This window comes from Solanum dulcamara, chromosome 6, assembly GCF_947179165.1.
Source record: "Solanum dulcamara chromosome 6, daSolDulc1.2, whole genome shotgun sequence".
Classification (NCBI taxonomy): Eukaryota; Viridiplantae; Streptophyta; class Magnoliopsida; order Solanales; family Solanaceae; genus Solanum; species Solanum dulcamara.
Window position 1 is genome coordinate 74,708,236 of NC_077242.1, and position 10,769 is coordinate 74,719,004.

The 10,769-nt window shown below is 37.3% G+C and overlaps 1 long non-coding RNA gene across 1 annotated transcript; it reads right to left on the reverse strand.

Annotated features, from left to right (window-relative positions):
- Positions 1 to 280: 280 nt before the first annotated feature.
- LOC129891518 (uncharacterized) lies at positions 281 to 3,284 on the reverse strand. Its single transcript, XR_008767207.1, has 2 exons — positions 1,783 to 3,284; positions 281 to 1,687 (listed from the first exon to the last, which is right to left on the reverse strand). It is a non-coding gene; the product is annotated as an uncharacterized LOC129891518 (long non-coding RNA).
- Between the last annotated feature and the right edge of the window lie 7,485 nt (positions 3,285 to 10,769).

Here is a 10,769-nt window from a genome sequence, read left to right on the forward strand (position 1 = left end):
TGGCTTAAATTAAATTACTCATCATTTAGGATGAATTGCTTAATGCACGAAGTGAACGAAATCAAGTGAAGGAGAACAATAAGTATGAAGACTCCTAAGATAATACATCATAAAACAAGGAAGTATGATTTCTTGTATAGATTGTTCATCAACAAAAGAGAACCCCTATGATAATACATAGCAGAAACAAGAAACTGACAAAATGAAGCATAAAAATCAACTAGTGAAACAACTTCTTTAGATAAGTAATTGTGATAACATAGTGCTAATATAGGTGTCATCTATCAGAGTAACTATGACAAAAAAGCTTCATTTGGATGTTAATCCATGGCTTACTTGAATTACTCATCATTTAGGATGAAATCTTTTGTGCATAGAGTAAACAAACTGACTAGAAGGACAACAGTAAGAAGGATGAAGAGTCCTAACATAATACACAACATACTTCTTGTATGGATCATTCATCAATGAAAGAGAACCCCTAAGATAATACATAGCAGAAACAAGAACCTGACTAAATGAAGCATAAATTCAACTACTGAAACAACTTCTTTAGATAAGTGGTCGTGATAATATAATATATTGCTGATAGAGGTCGTCTATCAGAGTAACTATGACAAAAAGCTTCATTTGGATGTTAATCCATGGCTTACTTAAATTACTCATCATTTAGGATGAATTTCTTCATGCACGGAATAAGACCAAGAAGTATGACTTTTTGTTTAGGTCAATCTTAAAGTGTGCCAAAAAAACCAACTAGCACGGAAAAACCTCCAAATTTAGTGGTACTCACAAAACAAGCAACAACTGCAAAATTTGCATAAACTATAAAATGAGCTTACTCCCTTATAATTTATAAATAAACTGCCTTGCTCACAAAAGATTTATGGGTTTAGCTTGTATTCTGACAACACAAATTGCGGCGCTCCTGCATAAATTGATGCAGTTGTATTACATCATTTTAAAAAATGAGTAATCAAATTACAGTTCAAACTACAGGTCAGGTTGACGAAATTATGGACTTTACCTATAAGGAAAACTAAGCATCTCAGCAACAAAGTAACGAATATACGTTAGTACTCAAATGCCTAGATTTATAGACAAACGGAAACACAATTGGGCACAGGCCTTGTGATTCTATACAGAGTTCAAAAAAAGAGAAAACATCAAGGCACACTAATCTCAGAGAGAGAGCTTCCCTATTCATTATAATTGAAAAATAGGGGAAAATATTTTTAAGTATCAAAAAGGAACATATTTATCAAAACAAAGAAACTAAAAAATAGACATTTGGAGTTGACATTGCTAGAATTCTGGTCAAAAGAAGACATTTTAGGCACACTCCTATGTTTCTCTGAGAATTTGATAGCAAAAGAACTCATAGGCTATAAAACTCAGGAATTCATTCCCCGAATCACAAAAGCCAATCAAGGCAATAGAGTAGGCTCAGCTTATACTGGGTATGTTGTTTTCGTTGTTAGAGTAGGCTCAGATTCGCCTTTTCTCAGACAAAATCAAAAAGCTTTAAAAAAGAACCACCATGGCTGCAAGCATCTGTCAAGCATTATGAGACAGAAAAGAAAGATAAAAAATGGACCTTTCTCTTCCACTTCTCACAGACACATCTGGAGCTGCAACACCAAGATAGAGTCTTTTCCAGCTCCATGGAAATATAGGTCTGTTTCATCTTCCAAAGAAGACAAAAAAATTCAATTCTTCACTGCCTACTTGAACATAATTTGAGAGGTAGGAAGTAACAAACGAAAGAAACAGAGGGAGTACCAAACAAAAGGATGGTTTTAGCAAATCATTTGAGTGATCATCGGCGGCAGAGCATAACAGAGAGTGGCAAAACCACCCATTCAAACTCCCTAAACCTCTCTGCTTTCACAGCCGCCTCAGACTTAAACTAATGAGCTTAGGCTCAGATTCGCCTTTTCTCAGACAAACCAAAAAGCTTTTGAAAAAACCTCCATAGCTGCAAGCATCAGTTAGCCTTATGAGACAGAAAAAAAAACTTTCTCCTCCACTTCTCACAGACCCATCTGAGCTGCCACGCCAAGATACCATTTTTTTTCCAGCTCAATAGAAATATGTCTGTTTCATCTTCCAAAGAAGACAAAAATCTTTCAAATCTTCATTGCCTCATTAAAGATAAATTTGGACAGAGAGAGTAACAACAAATGGAATCAGAGGAAGGTCTAGTGAAATTTCACCAAAAGGGTAGTTTTTTGCAATCATTTTGAGTGATCATCGGCGGCGGAGAATGACAGAGAGTGGCAAAACCACCCATTAAAACTCCCTAAAGCTCTCTGCTTTCACTGCCGCCTCATACTTAAACTAATGAGATTTGTGCTATTTTCTTGTTAATGCTGATTCTTATACTGTGCCCTATGCCCTAATCAATTGGGCCTTACCCGAAAAGCCCATCCAGATAGGGTCAAATCGAACTCACCATTCGGTTTCCATCATTGCAAATCATCATTGGGAAGAAAACGAAGGGATTAGAGTTTTTGAGAACAGAAACTAACACCTCAATCTCGCCGGTAAAAGAGATCGACCGGAGCAAGTTCAAAAGCAGAGTATTTCGGCCGGAATTTCATTGTAAGAAACAAAACAATTCGATTTCGCCGGTAAAAGAGATCGACCGGAGCAAGTTCAGCAGCTGGGAATTTCCAATCAGGCCAAAATTGAACTTGTTGATTCGCAATTGATAACAAAAAACATCTATATATCCATATTCAGAAACAGCTTACATAATCTTGATGCTCAGATCTGTTAATAAAGCTCAAGCCAAAAAAAGAGATCCCGGCGACGCCATCTGAAATTTCCCGATTAAAAAAGCTCAGAAAGGGAATGAAAACAATTACAAAAATCATCATCACCACCTCTTTGAAGCCATCAATTATACTCACCGGCAACGGCAACACTGAATTTTCCGGCGGAAGCATAAAACAACAGTTCCAAAATAGGGTATTACATGCAAATGTTCCTGAAGAAAGGGTTGTTGGGATTATCTTTGAGAAATCATAGGATGATAATACAGAGAGAAGCAACTACCCTTTCAATGGAAAAACCTTAAGCTCTCTGTTACCCTCATTTTCTTCCTTCTGAGCTTCTTTTTTTGGCTTTGTTCATTTCTCTGAAATCAATTGTATATCTGGAAAATCACACTTCAGAAATTATTTCACATATATCATCGGCCCAAGTAAAACACAAAGATACGATAAATATATCGAAGGAAAAGATATTTTTGACAAGCTATGTTCATGGAAAAAATTAGCTAAAAGAGACGTTTGAGAGTCATAAAGGATAATAGATTTGTATTTTTTTTTTGTTATAAATATTTAATTATTAAAAATTGGAATTGATTTAAAATATTTATAAATTTATGATAAAAAATTAAAATATTAAAACTTATAATAAAAACCCTAAATCTATTCATTTCCTTCATGTTTTGTAAATGATCTGTTCGGTCTCTTCTTTTATTTTTCTTCATTCTTTTAATTTTTTTAAATTCTATGTTCTCCTTTTCCCTCCTCTCTTTTCTTTTCTCCATTTTTTTTAAAGCTCTTGTTCCTTTTTCCTTTCATTTTCTTCTTCCTTAACTTTTTTGCCTTTTTTCTTCTTCGTTTTTCCCTTTCTTTTCAAATTTTTTGTGTTTTCATCTTCTTCTTCTTCGGATATTGTCATCCTCATTTTTTTCTTTACTCCGATTTGATTATAAAAATTATAAAAAAAAATTGATGAAAAAAGAAGAGAAGAGAAGAATAAACAAGAGTTGTTCAAGCAATCAACCCTAAGTTGTTTAGTTCAAATAACAGAAGTTGTTTAAACAATCAAAAGTTGTTTAGTTCAAACAACCAGAAGATATTTAAACAACCCTAAGTTGTTTAGTTCAAACAACAAAAATTGTTTAGTTCAAACAACCAGAAGATATTTTAAATTACCCTAAGTTGTTTAGGTGTTTTTTTATGATTCTTTAGTTAAAACAATGAGAATATTTTAAATATCAGCTAGTTGTTCAGAGAAATATGAAAATATTTGTTAATTGTTTTGGAGATCGAGATATGAAAATATTTGTTAGTTGTTTAGACAAATGTTTAAACATCGGCGTTTGGAAGGCTGAAATATGTTGAGATTGAAAAAAAAAGATATGGAAGAGGACAAAGATGAATGTGGGAAGCTGCTGCTGCTGCTCCCACTGAAAAAATGAGCAGATTTTCTGAAAATTGTTTGTTGCCTTTTGGCTAAACAACCCTCTTATATGTTGGGCCTGTTTGTAAATAGCAAAATTTTAGGGTATATAAAAATATTCTTTTTTAAATTAGCATAACCCATTAATACCTAATTATACTAGAGTTCCTTTTACCCAATTTTTAAAACTTTTGTCCTATATCCTCAAATAGATAACTTAAAAGTCTCTTTTAATTAAAATCCCCATGTTCATGATTCGTCTAATATTTGGCACATACAGAGGTTACATCTTTATACTCGAGTCTTAACCTCTATAGCCATGCATTCACTAACGAAAGAAGAGTATATTTAAACCATTTGACTAACGTTTTTCGCACAGTGAAAGGATAAATTTAACCATTTCAAAAGAAAAGGCACACAACTTTGTTCGTTTTATTTCTATGTCCACTATGTGAAAGCCACATAATTTTGAATTGATTTAAATTGTACACCTACTTTTCTTCCAAGAGATTGTAGTTATGAGAACGTACATCAACTGATCAATGATTATAAGTCACCAACTTCGAAACAACTTTAGCTATCCAATGCCTTAAATTAAGACATTTTGCCTGAAGGTCAGGCGGAAGTACTTAAACTTCAAACATCTGTGATTTTTTTAAGACAAATGATTATAAATAACTACACAACCAGAAAACAGGTCAGCATTCATAGGTGTGAATGTGTGATCATTGAGTATTACTAGAGATATGTGCTAGCTGAATATAACATTGGGATTTATATTTTACTGTATTATTTTGATGAATACAATATTGAAATTATGTTGTCACGCATCAACAATATAATGAATAAACTTATATTACTTCAAACAAAAAAAAAGAAGCTAACAGGTAGAGTCGTTCTAACAAAAGGTAGGTAAAGCATAAAATAGGATATTATCAAAAAACAAGAATCCATAGTTGTTGTAAAAGTCGAAGCTCAAGAAAGTAGCTATTCTCTAACACTATAAAATTGCAAAACATACAAAAAGTTATATATCCACTGTTATTATCCGCTCTTAGGTCCACGAATACTATCAACCGGAGCCCAAAGTAGGAAAATAACAGACTAATGCGAGGAGTTCATTAGCCATACTGATGGGGTTCGAAAAGGTCTCCCCAAGCAGGTCGCTTGTGAGCTAAGATGGGCCTGTGCTTGTCTAACTCAAGACAGATAGCGGCATGAGACAGCAAAAAAGGGCATCCATTGGCAGAAGTGTTGTGCAAAATCACTTTTATTCAGAACAAAAACAAAAAATATACAAGAAATATTTATAACCAGACAGAAGATATGTAAAGGAAAATATAGCCAACTCCTTTTGCAATCTTGAACAACAATCTACCTGAAATCGTACAAGTAAGATCTAAAGAGGGTAGAGGGTGTGCAGACCATACCCCTGCCTTGTGGAGGTAGAGAGGTTGTTGGGAAAGACCCTCGGCTCAAGAAAGGGAAAAAATAATGAAGAAGGGAACTATGAATTACTACTAGTACTTAATATGAGGCTCAGATTTCTCTATGACCAGGTAATCAAGTTTCTCAGAAATTCCATGGCTGCAGCCTAGAACAGGTTGCCCTGCCAAGTTAACGAGTCTTATATCATCTCAACAATGCAACCCAATATTGCTATTTGTCAAATACCATATCATCACTGCCTCAATTTTTCACATTTTTCTTTATTTTGAGCATGATTCACACTGTTTATGTGATAATGCAGCAACACAGCAGCAAGGCGAGAACCCATAGCAGCAACAAATCAACAATAATGTGCATCTTCTGAAGCTAGAGTTACAAGAAAGAGCTAGCCACTGTTACTTTCTTCCAGCAAGATTTCACATCTTGGCCTTACCAGCAAAACCGAATGAAAAAATAAACTATTCACATTTCTCATTGATGATGTCTCATTTATGAGCTGGCTGTTAAAGAAACGATTTTCCATCAAACAATGTCCAGAAGGACTACTTGCAATTTTGACACTCGGAGCTGGCTACTAATGGATCAAAGAGAGAAACAGACTATGCCATGGCTGCAAAAGAACCAGTTGCATGTGATAGAGGAGTCTAAAATCACATACCATCATGGGTTTTTGCCAAGCCAAGATACAGATCTACTCATCTCTAAACCCGAACAACCTTTTTTTTTAAGCCAAGATAAGCAAATACCATCACTGACTCATCTATTATATGGTAGCACAGATTCGAGGAATTTGAGGTGCTTTGGACCTGAGCTCATAAATCAGAATGAGGTCCAACAACTACTGCTGCTGCTGCTGTTAATGCTCTGTTTTCTTTGTTTTCTAAAGTGAAAGAAAGGAAAAGGACTAGAGGAGGGCTGTTGGCTTTGGCAATGGAGAAACGATGCAGGAGGCTCAGATTATGTTGTGGGGCTTTGAGTTTTTTGCGCCTGCCATTGCTGCAGATTCCAGAAATTCATATTGCCCAGCCAAGACACCGGCTACAGAACTCTAATGCCCGACTCAATGAGCTCAGCAAGCACCATCATCATTGCCTCATTGTTTCCTCTTCCTGACTTTATGAACTCTGTTTAAATTGCATTGAAACAAAGCCAGTGAGGACAAAACTAAGACAACCGAAACATATGCACAATGCCTCATAGACACAAGAAATATGCATATGCACAAACAGTCGTCTAGTTTAAAGCAAAAAGAGGTCACCAGAATGTCGGAGATGGTCATCCACATGGAGAAGTTCAACGCAGAAAGAAAACACCAGAATGTCTGAGATAGTCATCCACACACAGAATCATCTCCCACAGTGTTATTCTTTAAGCTGAAATGGTGTGGTGAGGACTAATCAATGGTTGGCAATAAAAAGGGTGCTGTTGATTTCTTGCCAAAAGGAAAAATCACCATTTCTCTCAGATATCGCGTTCTTTGAGTAGCTGAAACAGCACAAAATGGGACATTAGGACTCAGCTGATACTGAACAAACATGATGATACATTAGGACTTGCAAGATGATGTATAACTTGCAGCAGAAAGTCGCAGGTTCAACATATTCCAACATTGGATCATGCAAAAGAATCTATTTGTTTTTCTTTGAAGCAAACGGGGCTCAGATGTGTAGAATGATAAGGCAAAAGAGAAGCCAGCCAGTCAGTCATGGCTGCAAACACCGGTTGCATGTGAGAGACAGAAGTCCCAGTCACAGGTCATACCGGGTTGCCACACCAAGATACAGATTGGATATTCTCAATGCCCGAATTGGTTAGCCAGATATAGAAACATCATCATCAGTTCATCACTGCCTCTTTATGTACCTTTCATCGACACATACACACAAGACAAGACGGTGTATATAACAACAACAACAACATACCCAGTGGGATCCCACAAGTGGGGTCTGGAGAGGGTAGGGTGTACGCAGACCTTACCACTATCTCATAGAGATAGAGAGGCTATTTCCAAGATGGTGTATATAAGTTAAATCCATTTTGCATTTTCCATTTTCTCATAAAGAACAAGGGTTGTTGGTCGTTTAATAATGGAGGAAAATCAATGGCAGAACAGAGGGGCAAGGGCAACCACCCTTTAAAGAAAATCCCAAACTCTCTGTTTTGCCTCATTTTTGAGCCAACCTTTTTCCTTTTTGGGGGAAATTCTTTGGTTTTTTCACCTTCGAATTTCCCATTTTTCCGATGCTTCAGAGCTAAAATTTCAATTATGGGTTTCTCCACCTGGAGAATGGACTCACCACGGTAAACCATGAAATGAGTTATTGAGGGTTCAGATTTGCTGTATTTGAACAAAGCTAAAAAGAAGAGCAACGCTGCCATGGCTGCAGACACCAGTTTGCTATCAAAGCTGTACAGGGTCGCCCTTCCAAGATATGGGTCGGATTTTATTCAATGCCATGATTGAACATCGCCCAAAAAGAAAACAATCTTCACAGCCCCTCAACAAGTTCAGCAGCAGCAACACAAAGGGTGTGTTTGGATGAAATTTTTTCTTTCTTGTTTATTTCAAAGGGCTGTTGGTCTTTTAGGTTATCAATGGAGAAATCATGGGCAGAGCAGAGAGGGGCAACCACCCTTTACAGAAAACCCAATCTCTGATGCCTCATTCTTCTTTCTTTCTAGGCTATGCTCGGCTGATACCTGAACAAATATGAAGATACATTGGGACTGCAAGATGATTTATAGCTTGTAGCAGAAAATCGCATGTTAAACATATCCCAAAGTTGAATCACGGAAAGATTCTTTTTCTCTTTCTTTTCAAGCAAATGGGGCTCAGATGTATGTCATGATAAGGACAAAAAGAAGCCAACCATGCCATGGCTGCAAACATGGGTTGCATGTGAGAGACAGAAGCATCAATCACATGCCATACCGGGTCGCCACACCAAGATACGGGTCGGATAATCTCAATGCCCAAATTGGTTAGTCCAGAATAGGAACATCATCATCACTGCCTCTTTATGTACATTTCATCAACACCGTAAAACACACACAAAGAAGAAAGACAAGGATCTCAGTGTACATATGTTAAATCTATTTTGGTTTTCCAGTTTTTGCTTTTTTCATAAACAAGGGCTGTTGGTTGTTTGATAATGGAGGAAAGTCAATGGCGGAACAGAGAGGGGCAACCACCCTTTAAAGAAAATGCCGAACTCTCTGTTTTGCGTCATTTCTGGGGCCTGGGCTAACCTTTTCCTATTTTGGGGAAATTATTTGGCTTGATAGCTAAATCATCGGCATATCTGAGGTGGTCAAACACCCCAGAAATTCCCAAAATTAGCGGGAACTCACCAGCCTCTCTACCTTCACAAGGTAGGGGTAAGGTTGCGTACACACCACCCTCCCAGACCCCAGTCGGTTGTGGGATTACATTGGGTATGTGGTTGATGTGAGTTCCAGCTAATTTCCTTTTTTTCCCACTATTTTCATCCAATTATTTTACGAAGACAAAAAGTATTAACGTTTGGAAAACTTAAAGGACCAAAATTGTTAAGTGCATATTTAAGGAATTATTTTGGACATACCCTCAAACATAAGAGACCATTTTTGTCATTTTCTCCCTCATTCTTCGGAGCCAAAATTTCAACACAAACCCATAATAGGTTTTCACCCCCAAGAATGGACTCACCATGGAAGATCATGAAATGGGTTATTGATGCTCAGATTTGCTGTATTTCTTAACAAAGAAAAAGAGAAGAGCCCCGCCGCCATGGCTGCAGACACCAGTTTGCTATTCAAAGCCGTAACTAGGTCGCCCTGCCAAGATACAGGTCGGGTCTATCTCAATGCTATAATTGAACGTAGACCAGAAAGGAAAGCAAGCAATCATCATAGCCCCTTTACAACATCAGCAGCAGCAAAGGCACAAAGAGACAGAGGAAGAACAAGAAGAATATAGAGGTGTGTTTGAATGAAATTTTTTCCTTCTTTTTTCCCTTTTTGTTTATTTCAAAGGGCTGTTAGATTTTTTGGTCATCAATGGCGAACTCACTGGCAAAGCAGAGACGGGCAACCACTCTTTACAGAAAATCCCAATTTCTCTGATGCCTTATTCTTCAGAGATGAAATTTTCATTTGAGGGCTCAGATTTGCTATATTTGAACAAAGCAAAAGAGAAAAGCGTCGCGCTATGGCTGCAGATACCAGTTTGCTATTCAAAGCCGTAACCAGGTCTCCCTGCCAAGATACGCTTCGGATATATTCTCAAGGCCAGGATTGAACATCGCCCAGAAAGGAAAGCAAACTACCATCACAGCCCCTTTACAACATCAGTAGCAGCAGCAGCATAAAGACACAGAGGAAGAGAAAGAAGAGTATAGGGGTGTTTGGAGGAAGTATGTGGAGGAAGCTAAATTTGGGTGCCTGAGAAAGGATGCAACCATGTCGTCTCTTCAATAGCTGTGTTTTGCACAGTGCAAACCATCCTTGTGTTGAAAGAGACTCACCCTTTAGCTTCTGGGAGAAAGACACCGCTTGAAGTTTTCTCCTTGGGAACAGAGTAAAATTTTCAGTAATATCTTTATCAGCAGTCAGCATAAGAAAAAGAACTTGGGGAGATGAGACATCAAAATTTTCTTTAGTAGCAGCACTTCGCCATGATTTATACAAACGGCACCAAATACAACGAAATCCTCCATAACTGTTAAAAACTTTGCTATAGTAACAAGTTGGATCGTATTTTAGTTCTGACCAATCCACCATACCTTCCATGGTGAAAAGGGAAAAAGAAACAGCAAAGGATTTAGCCATGAGGGAACAATTATAATGAATTGAGGGACAAGAATCTGGGATACGAAAATGGCAAGTAATCTATATATGCCACACTGAGTATATTAGTTAAATTTAGTTTCGCTGACAGAACCATCTCTTGCTGCCGTAAACCTGGCAACTGGGCTACCAACAACCATATCATCACTGCCTCAATGTTTCACTTTTTTCTAGTATGATTCTTGCGGTTGGTGTTCACACACCCATGAAGCAGCAAGACAGGAGAACCATCAGTAGCAGAGCTGACCGAATGAACAAATAAATAAATAAATAAATCCCATTTCTCATTGATGCCT